Below are 7,391 nucleotides of genomic sequence, written 5' to 3'. Positions count from 1 at the left end.
AGCATGTATTAGATCCTGGACCTATACCAGGTTGAAGGTAGTATTTCTAGACAAGGAATTTATATGCATCAAGTGGTTCCATTCAACTCCTATAACCTAATGAATCAATCATAAGTACTGAAGTAATCATTTGTAAAATACGTGGAGACTTAAAATGCTCCGGGGCTTGCCTCATAGAAAGGAAGTGGGGCGGTGGTCAGGGCACTCCGAAAGCTCTTTAGGATTCTACTCCTCGCCTTTGGGAGCTATGACTTGAGGATTCTCCTACTGGTCCCCTTCCTCTACTTCGTCGAATTCCAGCAACGTTATTTCTTCCTCCGATCCTAGATGCATGAATATGGCATAAGATATTGCGAATGCATATATGTTAACAAGTATGGTATGATGATACATGAAGAATGCATTCTTGCAAATATTCTTAACAGCATGTGGTTTAAGTAACAACAAGTGCATCGCGTTTACTGAGTAGGTGCATATCTCTTCTTGATTATGTAATTAATTACTTCAACAATGCATCTACTTTTTCACAAATAGCAGCTACTTGTTTTACTCATAACTGGAGTTCTAATTATCCAAATTCAGTGATCCTAGACTTTCTGGAAAGCTTATAAAATTATCTACAACTCTTATTTAATCATCAAAAGCTAGTTCACAACTTATCTTAGCCAAAATAGACAATCATATCAGTGCTATCCAGAAATTCCAAAGAGCAAACAATTCGGAAATGCTAACTTTAACAGCTGTAACTCCTAAACCGTTTGACCTATGGTCCTGAAATTTTAAAACAAGACATATGATGAAGTTATCTACAACTTTTTTATTAACCATTTTTACAGCAAACATCATTTTTATCATGCAACTTATCAAACTACAGAATCTGTCCGGAACTATTCCAATTCGCATTATGAAGCAACAATACTTCTACTTCATATAAGTATTCAAATTATTACAACACAAAGCCTACCAATAGTTCAAGCATACCAAAACATTCAAGAACACTTAATGGTAAAGCCAAAACTAATTATTTAAAAGCCTTTATTATTTTTCTTAGATACATAGGTTAAATAATAAACATCTACCAAATGTGTATCATAAATTCTCAAAAATTTACAGCGCCTTACTAATGCTACCAAAAGACTACTGTAAAAGTTTCATGCCTTTTTACCAAGTAAAACATTCTATATAAAAATGACAAGACAGAAAGGCTTACAATAGCAAAAAAATAGAAAACCCTAGTGACAAGTGTCAAGCAACAAATTTCCTATTTTTCTTATCATCCTTATGGTACTAGGATAACCTCCAACAAATTTCATGAATATTGGATTCCTAAATAATTTATAAAAATTCATACAAGGATTACCTATTTATAAAAGAAAAATCTATAACTACAAATCTATACATGCACTGATCCTCAAATTTTTACCAGAGCTCATACATGTCAAGAATAGCTTACCACAAAAATTTTATAATTTTTAGAGCAAAGGAACTCTAGATATAAAATAAACAAGTTTGCATGCATTCAAAAACACATTTCAAATTTCTATTTAAATCTGCAAAAAATTCTACTGTAAGTGTCAAGATCATATTTTTATTAAATACTACACTTCCTAAGTAACACTACCAAATTTATTTCATAATTTTTGAAGCTATACAACTGGAGATCTAAATATTACAAACACAAGAAATCTAGAATTCAAATGAACTATCTTAAGCCCTACTGTCGCTGACCGGTGGGACCCGCAAGTCAGTCGACCCCACATGTCAGTGACCCGAAACAGGGCAGCGGCGCTACGCGCTGCTGGCGTGGCCAGAGCTCGTCGACGGCGAGTTTGCCGGTGGTGACATCTTCACGGCATGACCCCTATGACTTCCTGGACCCATTGATCTACTTGGCTGAGACTCTCGACGGAGCTACGCACGGTGGCGGCGCTCGTGGTGGCACGGCGAGGCGGGACGACAGCGGTACGCCGGTGGAGGCCATGATGGCTCAACCTAGAGCTCGGATGAGCATCACTGAACTACGAGGAACCTAGCGCGCAAGCTAGCGTAGCAAGAGGTGGACTATGGTGGCGTGGCCACGATGACGGAGTCAGGGGCAGGGCTCCGGTGATCTGGCGTGCAGTGCTGTAGCTTAACGAGCGCTAGCAGCAAGCACTGGTGGAGGCGGCGAATCACGGGTGGGCTGGTGGAACTGCTGTGGTGATGGAGGAGCGGCGAGGACGAGCTGTCGTTGGCAATGGCGACGGCGGCTCTCGGTGCGGGCACGGCTGCAGCTACGGGCGAGGAAGGAAGCTGAGGCGAGGCGAATGGCGAGTGCGGCTGAGTTCGGGGAAGGTTAAGGCGCGTGCTGGCCTGCCTTGGCCACACGCGGTAGGGCGTCGGCGATGCGCGGCGTCCGCTGTGACATCCCGCCCTAGGGCTTAACAGGATTAATAGGATACTCATACCAATAAGTTGCAACTTCTTTTCCAGAAGCCCATCTCTAAAGAACTCTGAGGTTAAGCGTGCTTGGCCTGGAGCGATGGGTGACCGATCGGGAAGTTCTTCCCGGGGGCGCATGAGTGAGGACAAAGTGCGCAGAAAAGACTGGTGTTGGTTTGTGAGAGCAGTCTATGTCCTAGAAAAGCTACTAGATGTAAGCGGGCCTAGCCTCATAGAGGCGGGACGTTACAGAATGGTATCAGAGCCAACTCACACGGTTTTATAGGCGCGTGTGTCGTAGTTGCACAGGCATGGTGAGCATAGCTGGTGTGGTCCTAGAGTGGTCACACAGCATGGCACATGCGCTGGCACTGGACACATGGATGTGGCCAAGAGGGGACGTTCCTGGCTTGGGATTGACCGACGAGGACATCGGTCTATTAAGGGGGTGAGGATGTAACATCCCGACTTAGGGCTTAACGGGATTAATAGGATACTCATACCAATAAGTTGCAACTTCTTTTTCGGAAGCCCATCTCTAAAGAACTCTGAGGTTAAGCGTGCTTGGCCTATAGCGATGGGTGACCGACCGGGAAGTTCTTCCCAGGGCGCATGACTCCTAGAAAAGCTACTAGATGTAAGCGGGCCTAGCCTCATAGAGGTGGGACGTTACAAAGGATCGGCGCCGACTGGCCAACTCCACGTTGGTCACCGCAGCTGATCATGCAGAGCTCCTCAAGCGCTTCCTATGACTGGCCGGCAGGCCAAAAGAAGGAAAGGGCAAGGAGGCAGCAGTCAAGAAAGGAGGCATGACGGGCAAGGATCAGGACAGCTTTCCTGACCCTGAGGAATGCATCATGATCTTTGGGAAATCCAATGCCATCTACTCTAAGCGCCAGCACAAAGTGCGCTATAGAGAGGCATGCATCGCCGAAATAGCTATCCCCACCTTCCTTCATTGGTCAGAATCTCTGATCACTTTTGATCAGAGGGACCATCCTTTGTACGTCACCAGACCAAGTCGCTACCTGCTCATAGTCGACCCCATCGTCCACAAGAAGCGCCTCACCAAGGTGTTGATGGACGGAGGCAGTGGCCTCAACATTCTCTACGTCAACACCCTTGATGCCATGCACATCCCCCAGTCGGAGCTCCGCCCGGTGAGCTCTCCCTTCCATAGTGTGATCTCGGGGACGCAGGCATACCAGCTGGGGCAGATCGATTTGCCCATCATGTTTGGTGACTGAGCCAACTTCTGCTCGGAGGTGCTTACCTTTGAGGTGGTGGACTTCTCAGGGGCTTACCATGCCATCTTGGGGTGGCCATGCTACGCCAAGTTCTTGGCGGTCCCCAACTACACCTACTAGAAGTAGAAGATGCTAGGACTGAACGACATCATCACTATGGGTAGCACCTTTTTGCATGCCTACATGTGTGACCATGAGCATTATGAGCTCACCACTACCATCATCAACTCGTCTGAGCTCTTGCAGCTTGGGGAGTTGTCGACCCCAGCAGTCTTGAACTACAACAAGCCAACCTCCTCGACTACCTTCTATCCACTCAAGGAAACCAAGATGGTAGGGATTGACCCCACTAACCCTACCAAGATGGTGCAGATCAGGACCTAGCTCTTGGCCAAATAGGAATACGAGCTCATCAATTTTCTACACGCCAATCACGATGTCTTCACATGGAAACCTTCTAACATGCTAGGCATACTACGGGAGGTCACCGAGCATGCACTATGCCTCATCCTGGGCTTGAAGGCCACCAAGCAATGCCTGTGTCGCTTTCACGATGAGAGGCGTAGGGCCATAGGTGAGGAGGTCACCAAATTCCTGGTAGCCAAATTCATCAAAGAGGTATACCACTCTGACTGGCTTGCTAATCATGTTCTTGTTAAAAAGAAGATCAGGAAATGGAGAATGTGCGTTGATTATACTGGCCTCAACAAGGCATGTTCAAAGGACCATTTTCCTTGAACACGTATAGACCAGATAGTCGACTCCACCTTAGGATATGAAATCATCTCCTTTCTGGATGCCTACTCAGGCTATCACCAGATCACGATGAAAGAGTCTGACCAGCTCATGACTTCGTTCATCACTCCATATGGTTTTTACTATTATGTAACCATGCCCTTTGGTCTGAAGAACACTGGCGCTACCTATCAATGGTGCATGCAGCAATGCTTCGCCAATCAAATCGACCCGCTCGATCAGCCTGACCAAGTCGAGCAGCCAAAACCAACAACCATCGTCTATGTTGATGACATAGTGGTCAAAACGGATCAAGCTTGTGACCTGATCGCAAACTTGGCCGCAACATTCATGAACCTCCAAAGGTTCAACATCAAATTGAATCTCGAAAAATGTGTTTTTGGGGTTCCAAAGGGGAAGCTGTTTGGATACATTGTGTCCAAACACGGCATTGAGGCCAACCCCGAAAAAATCATGGCCATCTCCAACATAGGCCCTATACACAGTGTCAAGGGCGTACAGAGGCTCACTGCTGTTTGGCTGCCCTGAGCCGATTCATCTCCTGGCTTGGCGAACAGGGGATGCCTTTCTACAAGCTTCTCAAAAAGACAAATGCTTTTGTCTGGACTGAGGAAGAACAGCAAGCTTTGGAGAGCCTCAAAGCGTCACTGACATCGGCCAAAATCCTCATCGCTCCCGAACGGGGAGAACGCCTCCTTCTCTACGTCTTGGCAAGCAACCACGTGGTGAGCACCGCCCTAGTCGTCAAAAGGGAGGAGCCAGGACACCACCTTAAGGTCCAATGACCCGTATACTTCATCGGGGAGGTACTCACTAACCCCAAGGTTCAGTACTCCTAGGTGCCAAAACTCCTATACACCATGCTATGGTGACCCGAAAGCTCCTGCATTACTTCACCGACCACGAAGTCTCGGTTGTCACTTCAACTCGCTTGGAGACATCATTCACAACCATGATGTTGCAGGACAAATCTCCAAGTGGGCACTCAAGCTAATGGGCCATGACATCAGGTATATCCCTGCACTGCTATTAAGTCATAGACTCTCGTAGACTTTGTCATCGAATGGACGGAGGTCCAGCTCCAAACCCTAGACATCACCCATGAGTACTGGATGATGTACTTCGATAGGTCCATAATGGCGCTTAGCTTAGGGGCTAGAGGGGTTTTGATCTCCCTAGATGGGAGTAAGCTCCGCTACGCAATCTGCCTCCACTTTTCGGCCTCAAATAATGCCGTGGAATATGAGGCCATCATCAATGGACTATGCATCACCATCGAGCTCAGCGCTATGCGGCACTATGTCCATGGTGACTCGGAGCTGGTCATCGACCAAGTCATGAAGGAGTCCTCTTACAAAAGCCCCCACATGATAGCATACTGCCAGGAGGTGAGCAAGCTCGAGGACAAATTCTAGGGGATCGAGCTACACCACATCCCCCGAAAGGACAACGATGCCACCAATTTTCTCGCAAAATTGGTTGTCAGGCGGGTTCCGTCTCCAGATGGGGTCTTCACCAACAACCTTCATGAACCATCTGCTCGCATCCTATATGGTCTGATCTAGACACACCCCGATGCCAACCTGGTGGTTGGGGGCTCCGACCCCGGTGCCCCCATGACGACATCGCCCGCTGACGTTGCCGTGGTAGCACACGATCAAGCCGACTAGCGAGCGCTGCTACTCACCTACCTCCTCGAGGAGGTTCTCCCATCCAAAAGGACTAAAGCGTGAAGGATCAATCGATGTGCCAAGACATTCATCATGATCGATAACAAACTCTACAAATGAAGTCTGTCGGGAGTACTCATGAAGTGTGTCCCGACCAACTAAGGCAAGCAGCTCCTCCTCGAGGTCCATGCTAGAATCTACGGACATCACATGGCCCTAAGGTCGCTGGTTATAAAAGCCTTTCACCAAGGTTTTTACTGGCCCATCACACTATGAGATGTAGAGGAGGTAGTCCACAGGTGTGAAGGATGCCAGTTCTATGCTCGGCAAACACATTTGCCAGAACAGGAGCTTCAAACCATCCCCATCACCTGGCCATTCATGGTCTGGGACCTCAACATGGTAGGACCCCTCAAAAAGGGCTCGGGCGACTTCACTCACCTACTCGTAGCAGTGAAAAAAATTCACCAAGTGGATTGAGGTGAAGCCCATCACCAACATTTGTTCGGAAGAGGCAGTCAAGTTCTTCCTCGACATCATCTACTGGTTTGGCGTTCCTAACTGTATCATCACTGACCATGAAACTAACTTCATCAAGAAGAAGTTCATGGACTTCAGTGATGGATACGACATCAAGATCAACTAGGCCTCGGTCGGACACCCACGTACAAACGGTCAGGTCAAACAAGCTAATGGCATGGTCCTCCAAGGACTCAAGCCACACATCTTCGACTGACTCAACAAATACACCGGGCAATGGGTTGTAGAGATCCTAGCGATCCTCTAGAGCCTAAGAATGACCCCGAACTGATCCATAGGGTTCACACCCTTCTTCCTAGCCTACGAAGCTGACATAGTGTTGCCCTCTGACTTCGAGCACAGCGCCCCAAGAGTGAAGGCCTTCGACCATGACTAAGCCACGGAGGCTTAGCAAGACATAGTCGACTTGCTTGAGGAGGCTCATGAGACAGCTGTCATCCACTCTACTCGCTACCAGCAAACTCTCCGAAGGTACCACAAAAGAAAAATTAGAGGGAGAATCCTTGAGGTCGGAGACCTTGTGCTTCAAAGGACCCAATCGACCAAAGAGAAACACAAACTCTCTCTGCCATGGGAAGGATCCTATACGGTGACCAAGGTGATCCGACCGGGCGCCTACCGGCTGAAGGACGACAACGGTGACGTTCTCACCAACACTTGGAACATCGAACAGTTACGTCGTTTCTTCCCCTAAATTCGGTCCTACCGCTTTCTTTCATTCAATGTTTGCCCCTACAAGCACCTCGGCCCAAACACT

This window comes from Miscanthus floridulus, chromosome 4 (assembly GCF_019320115.1).
Source record: "Miscanthus floridulus cultivar M001 chromosome 4, ASM1932011v1, whole genome shotgun sequence".
NCBI lineage: Eukaryota > Viridiplantae > Streptophyta > Magnoliopsida > Poales > Poaceae > Miscanthus > Miscanthus floridulus.
This window is presented reverse-complemented; position numbering follows the sequence as displayed.